The sequence below is a fragment of the Rutidosis leptorrhynchoides genome, chromosome 6, assembly GCF_046630445.1.
Source record: "Rutidosis leptorrhynchoides isolate AG116_Rl617_1_P2 chromosome 6, CSIRO_AGI_Rlap_v1, whole genome shotgun sequence".
In the NCBI taxonomy this organism is placed as follows: domain Eukaryota; kingdom Viridiplantae; phylum Streptophyta; class Magnoliopsida; order Asterales; family Asteraceae; genus Rutidosis; species Rutidosis leptorrhynchoides.
The window spans coordinates 360,423,551-360,442,277 of record NC_092338.1 but is presented as its reverse complement, the minus strand read 5'-3'; the positions used below and the strand labels follow the sequence as shown (position 1 = coordinate 360,442,277).

The following is an 18,727-nucleotide window of genomic DNA, read 5'->3' as shown; positions in this document are numbered from 1 at the left end:
AACCTGAATGTACCACCTTTCTTCTTGACAAACAAAACAGGAGCTCCCCACGGTGATGTGCTTGGTCGAATGAAACCACGCTCTAAAAGTTCTTGTAATTGGCTTTGCAGTTCTTTCATCTCGCTGGGTGCGAGTCTGTAAGGAGCACGAGCTATTGGTGCAGCTCCTGTTACAAGATCTATTTGAAATTCAACGGATCGATGTGGGGGTAATCCCGGTAATTCTTTCGGAAATACATCGGGAAATTCTTTTGCGACGGGAATATCATTGATGCTCTTTTCTTCAGTTTGTACTTTCTCGACGTGTGCTAGAACAGCATAGCAACCTTTTCTTATTAGTTTTGTGCCTTCAAATTACTAATAAGATGTAGCTTCGTGTTGCCCTTTTCTCCGTACACCATTAAGGGTTTTTCTTTTTCTCGTATAATGCGAATTGCATTTTTGTAACAAACGATCTCTGCTTTCACTTCTTTCAACCAGTCCATACCGATTATCACATCAAAACTCCCTAACTCTACTGGTATCAAGTCAATCTTAAATGTTTTGCTAACCAGTTTAATTTCTCGATTCCGACATATATTATCTGCTGAAATTAATTTACCATTTGCTAATTCGAGTAAAAATTTACTATCCAAAGACGTCAATGGACAACTTAATTTAGCACAAAAATCTCTACTCATATAGCTTCTATCCGCACCCGAATCAAATAAAACGTAAGCAGATTTATTGTCAATAAGAAACGTACCCGTAACAAGCTCCGGGTCTTCCTGTGCCTCTGCCGCATTAATATTGAAAACTCTTCCGCGGCCTTGTCCATTCGTGTTCTCCTGGTTCGGGCAATTTCTAATAATGTGGCCCGGTTTTCCACATTTATAACAAACTACATTGGCATAACTTGCTCTGACACTACTTGCTCCACCATTACTCGTTCTGACACCATTTGTTCCTTTCGTTCTATTAACCCCTGATCTGTAGACCTCATACTTCGCCGCGCTATGACCATTTCTTTTACACTTGTTGCAAAATTTGGTGCTGAACCCCGAGTGATACTTTTCACACCTTTGGCATAGCTGCTTCTGATTGTTGTTGTTGTTGTTGTTGCAGTTATTATTGTTGTTGGGATGATTGTTGTAGTTGTTGTTGTTGTTGTTGGGCCGTTTGTTGTAGTTACGATTGATATTGCGATTGTTGGGATAGTTGTTGCGATTATTGTTGTAATTGCTGTTGTTGTTGTATTGGTGATTCTTATCACCGTTTTCCTCCCACTTTCTTTTGACTTGCTTCACATTGGCCTCTTCAGCAGTCTGTTCTTTAATTCTTTCTTCAATCTGGTTCACTAGTTTGTGAGCCATTCTACATGCCTGTTGTATGGAGGCGGGCTCGTGTGAACTTATATCTTCTTGGATTCTTTCCGGTAATCCTTTCACAAACGCGTCGATCTTCTCTTCCTCATCTTCGAACGCTCCCGGACACAATAGGCATAATTCTGTGAATCGTCTTTCGTACGTGGTAATATCAAATCCTTGGGTTCGTAAACCTCTAAGTTCTGTCTTGAGCTTATTGACCTCGGTTCTGGGACGGTACTTCTCGTTCATCAAGTGCTTGAATGCTGACCACGGTAGTGCGTAAGCATCATCTTGTCCCACTTGCTCTAGATAGGTATTCCACCATGTCAACGCAGAACCTGTGAAGGTATGTGTAGCGTACTTCACTTTATCCTCTTCAGTACACTTACTTATGGCAAACACCGATTCGACCTTCTCGGTCCACCGTTTCAATCCGATCGGTCCTTCGGTTCCATCAAATTCCAAAGGTTTGCAGGCAATGAATTCTTTGTAGGTGCATCCTACACGATTTCATGTACTGCTAGATCCAAGGTTATTGTTGGTATGTAGCGCAGCCTGTACTGCGGCTATGTTTGCAGCAAGAAAGGTACGAAATTCCTCTTCGCTCATATTCATGGTTTGTCAAGTAGTCGGTGACATTTCCTTCAAATAGTCAAATGAAACAAGTTAATCATACAGAATATTAAGAGTAGTCAATAGTATCTCGTAGCATAATATGAACTCATTTATAAAAGCTTTTTCTTCATATTAGCGTTTTATAAGTTTAAATTCGGGTAGTACCTACCCTTTAAGTTCATATTTAGTAGCTAATATACAATTCAACTACTACAATTCTATATGAAAAACTGATTATAATAATATTTCGCGTTCAAACTTTTACACAATATTTTACAAACTTACAATACCGCTTATTTTACATATAGCATGAAATATAGCACACAATAACTTTGATACAAGATAGTTGTGAAGATAATTCTAGCTAGTACACAAGTCGTTCAGTAAAGGCAATAAAGACACGTAATTCATACGTCCAGAAACAAGTCATGCATTCTGGTTTTACTAGGACTACTTCCCATCCTTGGTCTTGTGGAACATAACCGTTATGGTCGTTGATAAGACATTGTTTTGTAACGTTGCCAAAGGTACGAGGGTTACGTAATGTCCAACAGTCCCGTAACAATCTAAAAACCTCATTTCTTACCCCAATTACCGACTCCGTCACTTGTGGGAACGTTTTGTTTAATAGTTCTAGCCCGATGTTCTTGTTCTCACTTTGGTAAGAAGCGAACATCACTAACCCGTAAGCATAACATGCTTCTTTATGTTGCATGTTAGCCGCTTTTTCTAAATCACGAAGTCCTATATTCGGATATATTGAGTCAAAATAATTTCTTAACCCGTTGCGTAAAATAGCATTTGGGTTCCCCGCAATATATGCGTCAAAGTAAACACATCATAACTTATGGATTTCCTAATGTGATATCCCCCATCTTTCGAACGAAAGCCTTTTATAAATCAAGGCATTCTTGGAACGTTCTTCGAATGTCTTACAAACTGATCTTGCCTTAAATAGTTGTGCCAAGGAATTCTGACCGACTCAAGACAAAATTTCATCAATCATGTCTCCGGGTAGGTCTCTTAAAATATTGGGTTGTCTATCTATTTTGTGTTTTTATACTGTAAAATAGACAAGAGTTAGATTCATAAAAAAAATACTTATTAATACAAGCAATTTTTACATATATCATAATGCATAAGCACACTATATTACATATATTACACCACACGAATACAACTATCTTATTCCGACTCGCTCGTTTCTTCTTCTTCGGTTTTGGTTCGTTTTGCCAAGTTTCTAGGGATATATGATGTTCCCCTAATACGAGCCGTCGTTTTCCACATTGGTTTAGAAAAACCTGGTGGTTTAGAGGTTCCCGGGTTATTGTCACAACTTAAGAAATACGGGTGTTGACGATACATATAAAGTTCATCGGGTTTGGAATCAAATTTCTCTATTTTTATGCCCTTTCCCTTATTGTTCTCTTTTGCCTTATTAAATTTTGTTGGGGAAATTTCTATAACATCATCAGAATCCTTTTCGGGATCCGATTCATCGGAGAATTGGTAATCCTCCCAATACTTTGCTTCCTTGGCGGAAACACCATTGACCATAATTAACTTTGGTCGGTTGGTTGGGGATTTTCTTCTACTTAACCGTTTTATTATTTCCCCCACTGGTTCTATTTCTTCTTCCGGTTCCGATTCTTCTTTCGGTTCCGATTCTTCTTCCGGTTCCGACTCTTCTTTCGGTTCCTCTTCGGGAACTTGTGAATCAGTCCACGAATCATTCTAATTTACATTTGACTCTTCATTATTATTAGGTGAGTCAATGTGACTTGTTCTAGAGGTAGACATCTATCACATAATATCAAACACGTTAAGAGATTAATATATCACATAATATTCATATGTTAAAAATATATAGTTTCCAACAAAATTTGTTAAGCAATCATTTTTCAAGTAAACACGGTCGAAGTCCAGACTCACTAATGCATCCTAACAAACTCGATAAGACACACTAATGCAAAATTCTGGTTCTCTAAGACCAACGCTCGGATACCAACTGAAATGTCCCGTTCATATTGATTATAAACGTTCCATATTAATTGATTTCGTTGCGAGGTTTTGACCTCTATATGAGACGTTTTTCAAAGACTGCATTCATTTTTAAAACAACCATAACCTTTATTTTATCAATAAAGATTTCAAAAGCATTACGTAGATTATCAAATAATGATAATCTAAAATATACTGTTTACACACGACCATTACATAATGGTTTACAATAGAAATATATTACATCGACATATGTTTCTTGAATGCAGTTTTTACATAATATCATACAAACATGGACTCCAAATCTTGTCCTTATTTTAGTATGCAACAGCGGAAGCTCTTAATATTCACCTGAGAATAAACATGCTTTAAACGTCAACAAAAATGTTGGTGAGTTATAGGTTTAACCTATATATATCAAATCGTAACAATAGACCACAAGATTTCATATTTCAATATACATCCCATACATAGAGATAAAAATTATTCATATGGTGAACACCTGGTAACCGACATTAACAAGATGCATATATAAGAATATCCCCATCATTCCGGGACACCCTTCGGATATGATATAAATTTCGAAGTACTAAAGCATCCGGTACTTTGGATGGGGTTTGTTAGGCCCAATAGATCTATCTTTAGGATTCGCGTCAATTAGGGTGTCTGTTCCCTAATTCTTAGATTACCAGACTTAATAAAAAGGGGCATATTCGATTTCGATAATTCAACCATAGAATGTAGTTTCATGTACTTGTATCTATTTTGTAAATCATTTATAAAACCTGCATGTATTCTCATCCCAAAAATATTAGATTTTAAAAGTGGGACTATAACTCACTTTCACAGATTTTTACTTCGTCGGGAAGTAAGACTTGGCCACTGGTCGATTCACGAACCTATAACAAATATGTACATATATATCAAAGTATATTCAAAATATATTTACAACACTTTTAATACATTTTGTTGTTTTAAGTTTATTAAGTCAGCTGTCCTCGTTAGTAACCTACAACTAGTTGTCCAACGTTAGATGTACAGAAAAAAAATTGATATATATTATCTTGAATCAATCCACGACCCAGTGTGTACACTTCTCAGGCTAGATCACAATTCAAAGTATATATATTTTTGTAATCAACCTCAACCCTGTATAGCTAACTCCCACATTACTGCATATAGAGTGTCTATGGTTGTTCCAAATAATATATACACATGGGTCGATATGATATGTCAAAACATTTGCATACGTGTCTATGGCATCCCAAGATTACATAATATATTAGAATACATGTATAATACAATATAAGTTAGCTAGGATATGATTAATATAGATTTGTTATCAATTTTCACGTTGCTACAACAAGAAAAATTATCCAATCTTGTTTTACCCATAACTTCTTCATTTCAAATCCGTTTTGAGTGAATCAAATTGATATGGTTTCATATTGAACTCTATTTTATGAGTCTAAACATAAAAAGTATAGGTTTATAGTCAGAAATATAAGTTACAAATCGTTTTTGTAAAGGTAGTCATTTCAGTCGAAAGAACGACGTCTAGATGACCATTTTAGAAAACATACTTCCACTTTGAGTTTAACCATGATTTTTGGATATAGTTTCATGCTCATAAGAAAAATAATTTTCAAAGAAGAACAACTTTTAAATCAAAGTTTATCATAGTTTTTAATTAACTAACCCAAAACAGCCCGCGGTGTTACTACGACGGCGTAAATCCGGTTTTACGGTGTTTTTCGTGTTTCCAGGTTTTAAATCATTAAGTTAGCATATCATATAGATATAGAACATGTGTTTAGTTGATTTTAAAAGTCAAGTTAGAAGGATTAACTTTTGTTTGCGAACAAGTTTAGAATTAACTAAACTATGTTCTAGTGATTGCAAGTTTAAACCTTCGAATAAGATAGCTTTATATGTATGAATCGAATGATGTTATGAACATAATTACTACCTCAAGTTTTCTAGATAAAGCTACTAGAAATGAGAAAAATGTATCTAGCTTCAAAGGATCCTTGGATGGCTTAAAAGTTCTTGAAGCAGAATCATGACACGAAAACAAGTTCAAGTAAGATTTCCACTCGAAATAAGATTGTTATAGTTATAGAAATTGAATCAAAGTTTGAATATGAGTATTACCTTGTATTAGAAAGATATCTTACTGTAAATAAGAAAGATTTCTTGAGGTTGGATGATCACTCTATAAGATTGGAAGTAAGCTAGCAAACTTGGAAGTATTCTTGATTTTATGAAACTAGAACTTGTAGAATTTATGAAGAACACTTAGAACTTGAAGATAGAACTTGAGAGAGATCAATTAAATGAATAAAATTGAAGAATGAAAGTATTTGTAGGTGTTTTTGGTCGTTGGTGTATGGATTAGATATAAAGGATATGTAATTTTATTTTCATGTAAATAAGTCATGAATGATTACTCATATTTTTGTAATTTTATGAGATATTTCATGCTAGTTTCCAAATGATGGTTCCCACATGTGTTAGGTGACTCACATGGGCTGCTAAGAGCTGATCATTGGAGTGTATATACCAATAGTACATACATCTAAACGCTGTGTATTGTACGAGTACGAATACGGGTGCATACGAGTAGAATTGTTGATGAAACTGAACGAGGATGTAATTGTAAGCATTTTTGTTAAGTAGAAGTATTTTGATAAGTGTCTTGAAGTCTTTCAAAAGTGTATGAATACATATTAAAACACTACATGTATATACATTTTAACTGAGTCGTTAAGTCATCGTTAGTCGTTACATGTAAGTGTTGTTTTGAAACCTTTAGGTTAATGATTTTGTTAAATGTTGTTAACCCAATGTTTATAATATCAAATGAGATTTTAAATTATTATATTATCATAATAATATGATATATGAATATCTCTTAATATGATATATATACATTAAATGTCGTTACAACGATAATCGTTACATATATGTCTCGTTTCAAAATCATTAAGTTAGTAGTCTTGCTTTTACATATGTAGTTCATTGTTAATATACTTAATGATATGTTTACTTATCATAATATCATGTTAACTATATATATATATCCATATATATGTCATCATATAGTTTTTACAAGTTTTAACGTTCGTGAATCACCGGTCAACTTGGGTGGTCAATTGTCTATATGAAACCTATTTCAATTAATCAAGTCTTAACAAGTTTGATTGCTTAACATGTTGGAAACACTTAATCATGTAAATAACAATTTCATTTAATATATATATAAACATGGAAAAGTTCGGGTTACTACACAAACCTCTCATTTGTTTGGGTTTGAGATGTAATAAATTGTGTTTGAGATTCCATTAGCTTTGCCGTCATTTCTTCCAGATTTGGCTTTTTCTCTTCGGTTTGTTGTGGTGGTTTATACAAGCTAGGTCTTTGTTGATTGAAAGTGTTGTTTTGAGTTGGTTGGTTATTCGGACCTAGTTGGTTGTACGAGTTGTTGTTGAGTCCATTTGGATTGTAAAGAATGTTTTGATTTCGATTAAAGTTTGGCCTTGGCGGTTGATAATTATTTTGATAATTATTTCCCGGCCTTTGGTTCATATAGGAAACATTCTCACGTTGTTCCATAGTTTATTCAATGTGACAATCTTTCGTTAAGTGTGGTCCACCGCATTTCTCACAACTGATTCGTATTGCGTGAATATCATTAGTCATCTTTTCCATTCGTCTCTAGAAAGCATCTATTTTTGCGGAAACGGAATCAAAGTCATGGCTAGAATCGGCTCTAGCCACTTTAGATTTACGAAATATATCTTTTTATTGATGCCACTCATGCGAGTGGGAGGCTGTGTTATCAATAATTTTGTGAGCTTCGGTAGCGGTTTTCTTCATAATGGAACCACCAGCTGCCGTGTCGATGTCTTTTCGTGTAGCGACGTCGACACCTTGGTAGAATATTTGTACTATTTGATAAGTGTCTAAACCATGTTGAGGACATCCTCTCCACAACTTTTCGAATCTTGTCCACGCCTCATATAATGTTTCATTTGGCTTTTGCATGAACGTGGCAATTTCTCCTTGAAGTCTCACAACTTTAGATGCCGGAAAGAACATTTGAAGAAATTTCTCAACTAAAACATCCCATGTATCAATCGCTCCTTCAGGTAATGATTCTAACCAATCTTTGGCTTCTCTTTTTAAAGTCCATGGGAACAACATAAGATAAATAGTTTCATCCTCAACTTCTCGGATTTTAAATAGATTATAAATCCTATTAAAAGTTCGAAGATGTTCGTTTGGATCTTCTTTTGTTGTACCACTAAATTGGCACTGATTGGTGACCATGTGTAGGATTTATCCTTTGATTTCAAAATCTGGCGCATTAACATCTGGCTGAATAATGGATTGACCTTAGTCCCAGCGTATGGCTCTCATTCGATCCTCCATACTTTGAGGTTCCATTATTTCCATATTTGAATTTGTTGAATTCGAATCACTAGAAGATTCTGATTTAACAGTTTGTGGTTCAGGAGGAATGATTAGTGGTTCAGGATCTTGGAATTGTCCTTGAATATCCTCCGGGTTCTCAATTGTGAAGTCGGGTTCAAAAAATGGATTATCGAAAATTTGAATTGGAGTACTTGTTCAACTAGATTATGATTCTAAAGAAAAATCAACGGCGACAATATTGGCTAGATGTCTTGATCTGGTTACAGGTGGTGAACGTATGAAAGGTGGTGAACGTTTTGCTCGGTGCATCCACTAAGTAACCTATTAGTTATAAATATAAAAATTATATAAGTTATCAAATTAATACTCTTTTCTGATTTTTCCCACGTTTCGAATAGTCAATAGATGCAGCAGGTAGCCAGGATCCTTTAAATCGGAAAATCCACAACTCGCCACTAATAAATCCAACTATTACTACGAACCAGAAAATTTGGATGTCTATTAATTTAATCGCTTACAATAATTTTTCGTCGAAATTTTGAAATAAAAATCTATGTCCTAAAAACTAGAGCGTAGAAATGAGAAAGATAAAGCGCGTCGAAAAACGTCAAAAAATAAAAATAAGAAAGAAAAACGTCGAAACTTAAAAGTCTAAAAACTAAATCTAAAAAGTTGCGCCTAAAGGTATTAAAGCTAAAAAGGAATTCTATATCCAAAACGGCAATAACTTAATTAGGCACTAAAATCTAAAAACAGCGTCGCAAAATTCTAAAGCGCCCAAATCTTAATCTAAAGAAAAAGCACTTAAGAGATTTTACGGCAAAACTTAAAGATCTAGAAAAACTACGGCAAAAACTAAGTTTAAAACTAATGACAAATATTACGAAATAAACGATAAAAATACAAATTTTATAAAAATATTATTTTTATATTATTATTTTATAAAAGTATTAATCTATATAATTAATAATAATAATAACACTTAATATTACTAATTATATACTAAAATTAATAATATGCTAAATAATTAAACCCTAATTAGAATAAATAATAATAATTATAATTAATACCCTACTGCCGTATTAAATGATGTACGAGGTATGTGGCCTGCCAGCTCACCCCATGCGAGTGCATGGATTTCGTGCTGCTGGATCATGCGATCGCATGACAATGCAGGTTCAGTTTTTTTGTGCAGACTCAAAATTGCAGGTTCAAAACTCGGCAGTTTTTAAAAAATAAAATAAAAGATAGATAATTTAATAAAAATAAATTTATATTTTTAAAAGAATCTAAATAAAAATACTTTTTAAAGATAAACTCTTAAAAATATATGTGTGTATATATATATATATATATATATATATATATATATATATATATATATATATATATTTTATTTAACACTTATTATAAATACAAAATATTTTTACGAAATACGAAATAATATATTTTTACAAAAATATAGTTTACAAAAATATAGCGTTTTGCTTCGGCGTCCCCGGCAGCGGCGTCAAAAACTTGATGTGTAGTACGAAATAGTATTATTTTTAATATGAAATACGGCGAAATATGATACAAGTTTTATTTATTTATATAGATGGGATATACCTAAACCTTTCTACAACACTTATAGGCAATTTACCTAATCGTAGAGTAGTTTAGCTTTTAGTAAGTCCGGTTCATTCCACAGGGAGCTGGTTGATTATGTACTACATTTTTAACAACTATATTTATACAAATATATATATATTTACATATAAGTGTTTATTATTATTATAAATGGAAGTTTTACCGTTTAATGACCGGTTTGTCGATTTTATATTTTAAGCGTAAAGATAAATGACGATAATATAAATGACAGAATTTAAATTGCGATAAAGTAAATTGCAGTAATTAAAATGACAGTAAATAAAGGTACGATAAAATATGAAATAAAAGTATTATGCTTATTTAAACTTCCGTAACCATGATGTTTGACGTTTTGATTTTAATTTATTTATCTAGGTTAATTGTCCTTTGTCCTGGATTATTTGAAACCTATCTGATTTTTGCCCATAATAGTCCATCGGTCATAATTATAAAATGCTCATCAAATTAACCTTATACCCGAAGTCAAATATTCCAACTAATTAGGGATTCAAACTATAACAAGGTTTTAATACTTTGTTAATAATTACACCAGGTTATCGACTGCGTATAATCCAATGTTTTAATACTTTGTTAACAATTACACCAATTATCCTTGTATGTAATCACCCCTGTTTTAATGAGATATGAATATTAATTTACCCACTTGATCAGAATGAATAATCAATTACCCAACCCGAATAATTAATTAAATGATTGTAAAAGATGTCGTATAAACGCCACTAAATAGGACATACATAATCATTTAATAATTATTAGATTAACTAATTTGAAGATAGGTTCGACAGATTCTAATGAGTTGTCATTCGATTAGACAATACCCCCATCTATTAATAGTCCAATTCCACAAGTGTCGGTCTTTTGTCCAAATCCCAATTATGGTACAAAATCCAATAACCCCATCTTAATATTTAGTCCAACATCACGATTACTTAAATAAGCATAATAATAACTTAGTTACGATACATTAATTTAAAAAGGAAGAACATAGTTTACAGTGATTATTTATCGCGTAGCGTCGCACGAACAGAGTTTCGACTTTAAAACCCGTAAAACATTTCTTACAATAACCCAATTATTATTAATCTTAAATTAAACTTAATATTATAAATATAAATATAAATATAAATATAAATTACAGAGAAAGAAAGAAAGAGTGTGTAGAGGTGGTAAGAACTCGTCAGAAAACTGGCCAATTTATACAACTTTTTTGGATCCTGAAGCTCATGCACTCGCATGAGATTTCAGTGTATTTCCCATGCACTCGCATGGGAAAGCTGGCCAGCTCACATTGATTTGTTTTTTAGTTTGTCGACATAATATTTAATTATATAATATAATATATATATATATATAATTTTATATAATTATATATATATTATATTATATTCATGTGCATAGTTGACTTGTAACTTTAGGTCCGCTGAATCGCGCGTTGATGCTCGGTTCATGTCTCGGTTTCGAATTTTCGAACGCCTTTTCGTATGCTTAGATATCTTGTACTTTGCGTTCCGCGACTTGTACTCTTGTAATTTTTAGACGTTTCTCATCAATAAATTGAACCACTTGGATTGTAACTTGTACGTTTTAGCTTTTTGGTCATTTGCGTCTTCAAATCGTCGTTTTCTTCTTTTGTCTTCGCACTTATTTATTTAAACGAATATTACTTGAAAATAGAACAATTGCAACTAAAAGCTTTACATATTGGAAGGATATTGATACTAAATATATGTTCATTTAGAGCACTATCAGTGCCCTGGTAGTAGCTTTGAAGATTTTGATCGCCACCTCATTAATCTTGATGTTTTCGAGTGTTCTTAGGAAAAGGTCACCGTCGGTGATGTCGGCGAACCTAACAAAAGCGAACCTTCCACCGTTACGAAGTCGTTTGGCAGCCATAAAAACATCTCTAACTGCCCTATAGGGTTTGAAGAGCTTCAACAGATCCACAACCCTGTATTCTTCTGGAAAGTTGAATAGCATATACGATGTCAATTGGTTTCGTTTTGATCTCATGTTACGTTTCTCAAGGTTGTTGCCATTGTATCTCTCTTTGAATCTGCCCGTTGCCGCCGCCTCCGCGTTCTTCCTCACCATTTCTCTCTCCACGCTCTCTCTCACACTCTCTATGTCTAAAAATAGTACATTTGAATTCAAAGTGTAAACCAAACTTTATTTTTTATAACTACAATTTTTAAGCTATCAATATAATAAATTCTTAATATTCTTCCATCTAATTTGAATAATGTCACACACACACACACACACACACACACGCGCATAAATCAAAATCTTTATAAATCAAAAGTTCTCGCAGTTCTCGCCTTTTTTATAGTTCTCGTTTGAACTTTTGGCTATATATATATATATATATATATATATATATATATATATATATATATATATATATATATATATATATATATATATATATATATATATATATATATATAGTGGTAGGATCAAGAGGGAAGTAACCAATCGGGGGAAGCGGGGGGAAGCAAAAACTTTTTTTTCGTTTTTTGAAAAAACTTTGTTCACGAACATTATAGATGGAATGAAAATATGAACATTTAATAAAGACACTTTGTGATAAATGTTTTTTTTTTTGCGGAAAAACGCTCGAAGAAGTAATATATAACAATTATCGTGTTTTTCGAGCGTATGTTGAGATTTTAGCTATTGGGGTTTAGATATTAGGGTTTAGATATTAGGGTTTAGAAATTTAGGGTTTAGGGTTTAGATTTAGGATTTAGATTGAGTTTTTAACACGAACGGTTTAGAGTTTAGGGTTTAGGGTTTAGGGTTTAGGGTTTATGGAATAAACCCAAAACACCAAACCCTAAACCCTAAACCCTAAACTCTAAATCGGCCTAAATTTTACTTCACAAAACATGAAGAAAAAAAACGTTCACATTCTTCACGAACAATATAATCTTGAATGTTATTTTTGTCGATCGTTTTCCCGCCTAAATAATAACATTCATCACGAAGTGTCTTTTCTAAATGTTCATATTTTCGTGTGATCTTAATGCCGGAAAAAAAATTCCAAAAAAAAAAATAAATAAATAAATAAAATTTGCTTCCCCCGATTGGTTACTTCCCCGTTGATCGTTCGTGTTAAAAACTCAATCTAAATCCTAAATCTAAACCCTAAATCTAAACCCTAAACCCTAAATTTCTAAACCCTAATATCTAAACCCTATAAACCCTAATATCTAAACCCTAATATCTAAACCCCAATAGCTAAAACCTCAAAATACGCTCGAAAAACACGATAATTGTTATATATTACTTCTTCGAGCGTTTTCCCGCCAAAATAAAAACATTTATCACAAAGTGTCTCTATTAAATGTTCATATTTTCATCTCATCTATAATGTTCGTGAACAAAGTTTTTTCAAAAAACGAAAAAAAAAAAGTTTTTGCTTCCCACCGCTTCCCCCCGAATAGTTACTTCCCTCTTGATCCTACCACTATATATATATAAATATATATATATATATATATATATATATGTTAATGATATGTTTATTTATCAATTGACTTCGGTTTTCACTCTAACCGTAACCGAATTCAAGATACCCAAAATTGAAAGTGAATTTAAACTAAACTGTAAATCAAATTTTGAATTTGCGTTCAATTTTAACCTACAAAAACTATTTATCAAATTCAATCTGGTTTCAACTAGTTTAAATTTTGATATTTAAATTAAACGGTTTTCAAATTAAATATTAATTACCGTACTTTATGATGTAGTTTTCATATCATTTTTTTATTTAAAAAGGAGCATACATGTTTTTATAAAAAGTTCATGTAAACATAATCAATTAAAACGTGCCATAATGACCCTTTTAATAAAAGGTAGTAAAGTACTCCGTAATTAGTAACCATCAACTTTTTAATCATACACATTTATAAAAAACGTGTATATATATATATATATATATATATATATATATATATATATATATATATATATATATATATATATATATATATATTTTTTTTTTTTTTTTGAAAAGCAAGTATGCATTACTATATCCACAAACCAAAAACAAAGACTTCATACAATGGAGGCATGCTAGACAACATTACAATGGAGCAGCCTACCATACACGAATAAACATTAAGAACAAAGCTATAAAGGCTACAAAGGATGCTGAGAGGGCATCTAAACCCCGAAAACGATAGGTCTTTAATCTCGGACTTGGCCAACTTGGTACCGTCTACGCCTCTACGGTGTCCCCCTCTCCAGAATTAGTTGAGCTCGTTTTATTTCTTCTTCCATCTCAATTTCAATTTCTATTTCCATCCATATAAAAAACTTGTATTATTTCATCTTTTTGTTAAAAAATAGATATTAACTTTTAAATAATTTTATAACTTTGAATTTTAATTATTAGTTCTAATTGTTTTTTTTTTTTAAGGCAAACATACAATCTACACATGAAACCACGAATATTTACATCTCACTGCCTCAAGTGAGGCTTGAACCCACAACCTCTTGGTTGAAGGGTTCCTCTCATACCGCTAGGCCAAGGGCCCTTTGGTAATTGTTATGTGTAATTTGTCTCTCTTTCAAATTAACCATAAATTAATTTTAATTTCAACAATTGATTTAAATTTTAATTGAGTTGAGTTTCAACCATTGATTTGATAATTATGAATTAGTAATTAGTAATGCATATTAATACTCCGCATTTATTATTATTATTACTGTTATTATTATTATTATTATTATTATTATTATTATTATTATTATTATTATTATTATTATTATTATTATTATTATTATTACATAATATTATTTTATTTATCATTCTTATATTAATATCAATGATAACTTATTATTTTTATTATTATTATTATTATTATTATTATTATTATTATTATTATTATTATTATTATTATTATTATTATATAATTTCACAAAGTCGTATAATATTAACGTGTTTCTTCTAATAGTTATATTAGTAAGATGATTCAATCAATCTAAAAAAAATAAAGATCATTGACCTAACCGTATATAAAGGTTATGAATTTATAAGTTCAAGTACAAAGAAAAACTGCATAAATTGATAATGAGGAGGTAATAATAGTAAATAGTATAGTAGTAATAACATGGGGTAAAAATCTGCATTGATGCAAGAAATGAATTTGGATCTATACGCTAAGCTTAAAAATAATTTTAAAAAAATTATTGTATCATGTTGACGTCAATGTTGAGTTATGTAGAGGCCAACTATCATGTCATTTTGAGTGTGGAAATAAATGAAAAATACTAATGACGGCCCTAAAGGTTATCGTTAACGTGTATTATGTTAACTATATTAGTCATTTTCATAAATGCGGTTATTGTATCATGTTGACGTCAATGTTGAGTTATCGTAGAGGCCAACTATGATGTCATTTTGAGTGTGGAAATGACACCGCTTGAGGTGTATTATAGGTAATAAATAAATGAAAAATGCTAATGACGGCCCTAAAGGTTATCGTTAACATGTATTATGTTAACTATATTAGTCATTTTCATAAAGGCGGTTATCAAAATTTACAACATTTTAAAGCATGTTAACGATAATCAGTAGGGCTGTCGTTAGCATTTTTCATAATAAATTAATATGTAAATGGTTTAGGGAAGACCTTGGGGTCGGTAGCATCATCGACAAGCGAAGAGAAGAACGACTTCGATGGTTTGGGCATGTGATGAGGCGACCAAGTATTGCACCGGTTAGGAGAGTCGAGGCACTCACGGTCGTTGGCGTTAGGAGAAGGGGTAGACCTACTCGTAGGTGGATGGATAGACTAAGGCTCGACATGAGGGAGCTTTCGTTGACCGAGGACATGACTTCTGATAGGGGTGCGTGGAGGGCTAGAATTAGAATAGTCGAGTAGGGTTACTTTCCTTTTATTATTATTATTATTATTTTTTTTTTTACTAGTTTTATTATTAGGATTATTATTATTATTATTATTATTATTAGTATTAATATTATTATTTTTATTATTACTATTATTATTATTTTTTTTACTATTATTATTTGTATTATTTTTATCACTACTACTCTGTACTATTTCTATACTTTTACTAATATTACTATTATTATTATTATTATTATTATTATTATTATTATTATTATATTATTATTATTATTATTATTATTATTATTATTACTATTATTATTATTATCATTTGTACTACTACTATACTCTTAGCAATACTATTACTGTACTTTTACTAAAACTATTATTATTATTATTATTATTATTATTATTATTATTATTATTATTATTATTATTATTATTATTATTATTATTATTATTACTATTATTATTAGTATTAATATTATTATTTGTATTATTAATTTTTATTATAATTATAATTATTACTATTATTATTATGTTTATTACTATTAACTATTATTTTACTACTACTTGTACTTGTATTATTATTATAATTATTACTATTATTACTAGTATCATTATCATTACCTTTTTTTATTATTTACATCTACTAGTACTAGTAGACGAGTAGGTTTTTGTTTTTTGGTGTTTGTATGCACGTTTGTTTGTTGATATATATGCATGGTTTGTACGTTTGTTTTTGGGAGGTATGTATGTAGGTTTTGTAGTGTAGGTTTTTTATGTCTATGTTTGTAGGTTTTCTGTTTTTTGAAGAATTGTAGGTTTTGATTATATATTTTTGCTAGACTGTTTTTTTTGCAGGTTTGTATGTATGTTTTTGCTTGTTTTGTTGGTGTTTGTATGTACGTAGGTACGTGTTCTTGCAGGTATGTAGGTATGTTTATGTACGGTTGTATGCTGGTTTGTATATAGGTTTATGTTTTATTGGGTGTGTGTGTGTGTATGGGGGTGTGTATAGATGGGTGCGTGTGTGTGTGGGTGTGCGGGTGTGTGGGTGTCTCGTATCGTTCGGTGCATCCTGGGGTCATTATGGCTAAGGACGACCTTCTTTGCTCATGAGCTTGAGTGGTTTTCTTTTAGTTGTGTGGCTTCGGGGATGTCTACCGTAAAGGTGCATGAGTGGTGCTTTGGTTTGTTACGGGTGGTTGGCTCTTTGCTTCTGCAACAACTTCCAACCGGCATACCTTTCGTGTTCTGTTTACAAGGTTCCTTGGCTTTATTTATTGAGGCAACACCAAACGTCGATTAAGTGGCGTCTTGACTGCCGCTTAGAGCCTAAATTGATTTTCAGGCAGGCTTTTAAACCCATGAAAATTTGATTCTACCATTTTCATGGCGTCTCAATTTTTATGTATTTATTTATTTATTTATTATTTTATTTTACTTTTTTTTTTTTTTAAAAGACCGGAGGTCCACTCGGAAGCAATCTCTTTATCCGCCGAATAAAGAGAGGGATGACTTTCTCTACTTTTCTGGGTGGAGAAATGACTTGTTTTTATTCTCGGATAAAGGAAGGATTGTCTACATCTCACCCCCCATACACCACTCAAGTGATATTGGTTACTGTTGTTATTGTTGTTGTTGTTTTTAAAAAAATGTAATAATAATAATAATCATAATCATCATTTGCAAATGACATTCTCGACTAATTTAACGTGTTTAATTGGGCCCATTAACTATTACCTAGCCCGCCAAAGTTCACCTAAGTCGATATTAAAATAAAGAGAGTTCGACAAAATCCAGAAAGAAAAAAATAGTACTAGTATTTATATATTTGTAGGCTTGTAGCCCTTAGCACCTAACCCTTTTCTTAGTTACCATGTCATCTCAATAGTGGGTCCCATAACCAACTTTCTATTTTCTACAAACTTTCTAATGGAACTAACGTAAATCTTAAATTAAATACACTGTTTATATTTTTTACGGTTTATATATAACTAGTTTTCGAACCCTCGCTTCGCACCGGGGGTTCGGTTTTCAATGTATTTTATTGCGTTTAGTTTGTAAAATTATTTCGTGGCTAACGATGATGTCGTTGAAGCGCAACTCGAGTCGAACTAAAAGGTATAACCCGTGAAAGATTTAAATGTTATTTTAAATTAACAATATATGTGCATCTCCGCGTTTTGCTATGGAATTGTCAACTTTTAAAAAATTAACGCAAAATCAACGTGTATGAAAAGTACCCCAAATATTTAGCTTTTTTAAAAAGAATCCGTTTTGCGTATAGTTAGTGACGTTGTGTTCGTAAAATTATTTCGAGTTTAACGATGATGCCGGAAAAATTTAACTCGTTGCGAGCGAGAAGATATGACCTGTTGAATATTTGGGTGGAGTTTATTTAAGATTTTTATAAAAATATTGAGTTGACACTTTACCCCCTATTTGGGGTGCCGGTTTTAATGTTTGAACAAAGTGTGAGGTTTTTTTTTTGGCAAAGTGAAAGTTAGTAAAAAAATGAAATGACGAAAATACCCTTTATTTTTGTCTAATAGTTAATTAAAAGAACAAAAAAGAAAAGGAGGAACGGGGATGGGTGGTGGAAGTTTAACCTTAAAGGTTGAGTTATTTACAATGGGTCCTAATTAAACAGTAGTTCTCGCGAAATCTCGATTTGAATATATATACAATAAAAAGATAATTAATACCCGTAATACACAAATTTGTAGAAATGTCTTTATCTTTTTTATTGTAAAGCATACCAGGAGCATGCTTGAGAAACTAAATTCATTGACATAGGAACAGTGGTGATTCC

General features: G+C 31.9%; 1 non-coding gene across 1 annotated transcript; it reads left to right on the top strand.

Moving 5' to 3' along the window:
* Positions 1–7,928: 7,928 nt before the first annotated feature.
* On the top strand, positions 7,929–8,035 carry LOC139856596 (small nucleolar RNA R71). The gene has a single exon (XR_011762068.1). It is a non-coding gene; the product is annotated as a small nucleolar RNA R71 (small nucleolar RNA).
* The last annotated feature ends 10,692 nt before the right edge of the window (positions 8,036–18,727 follow it).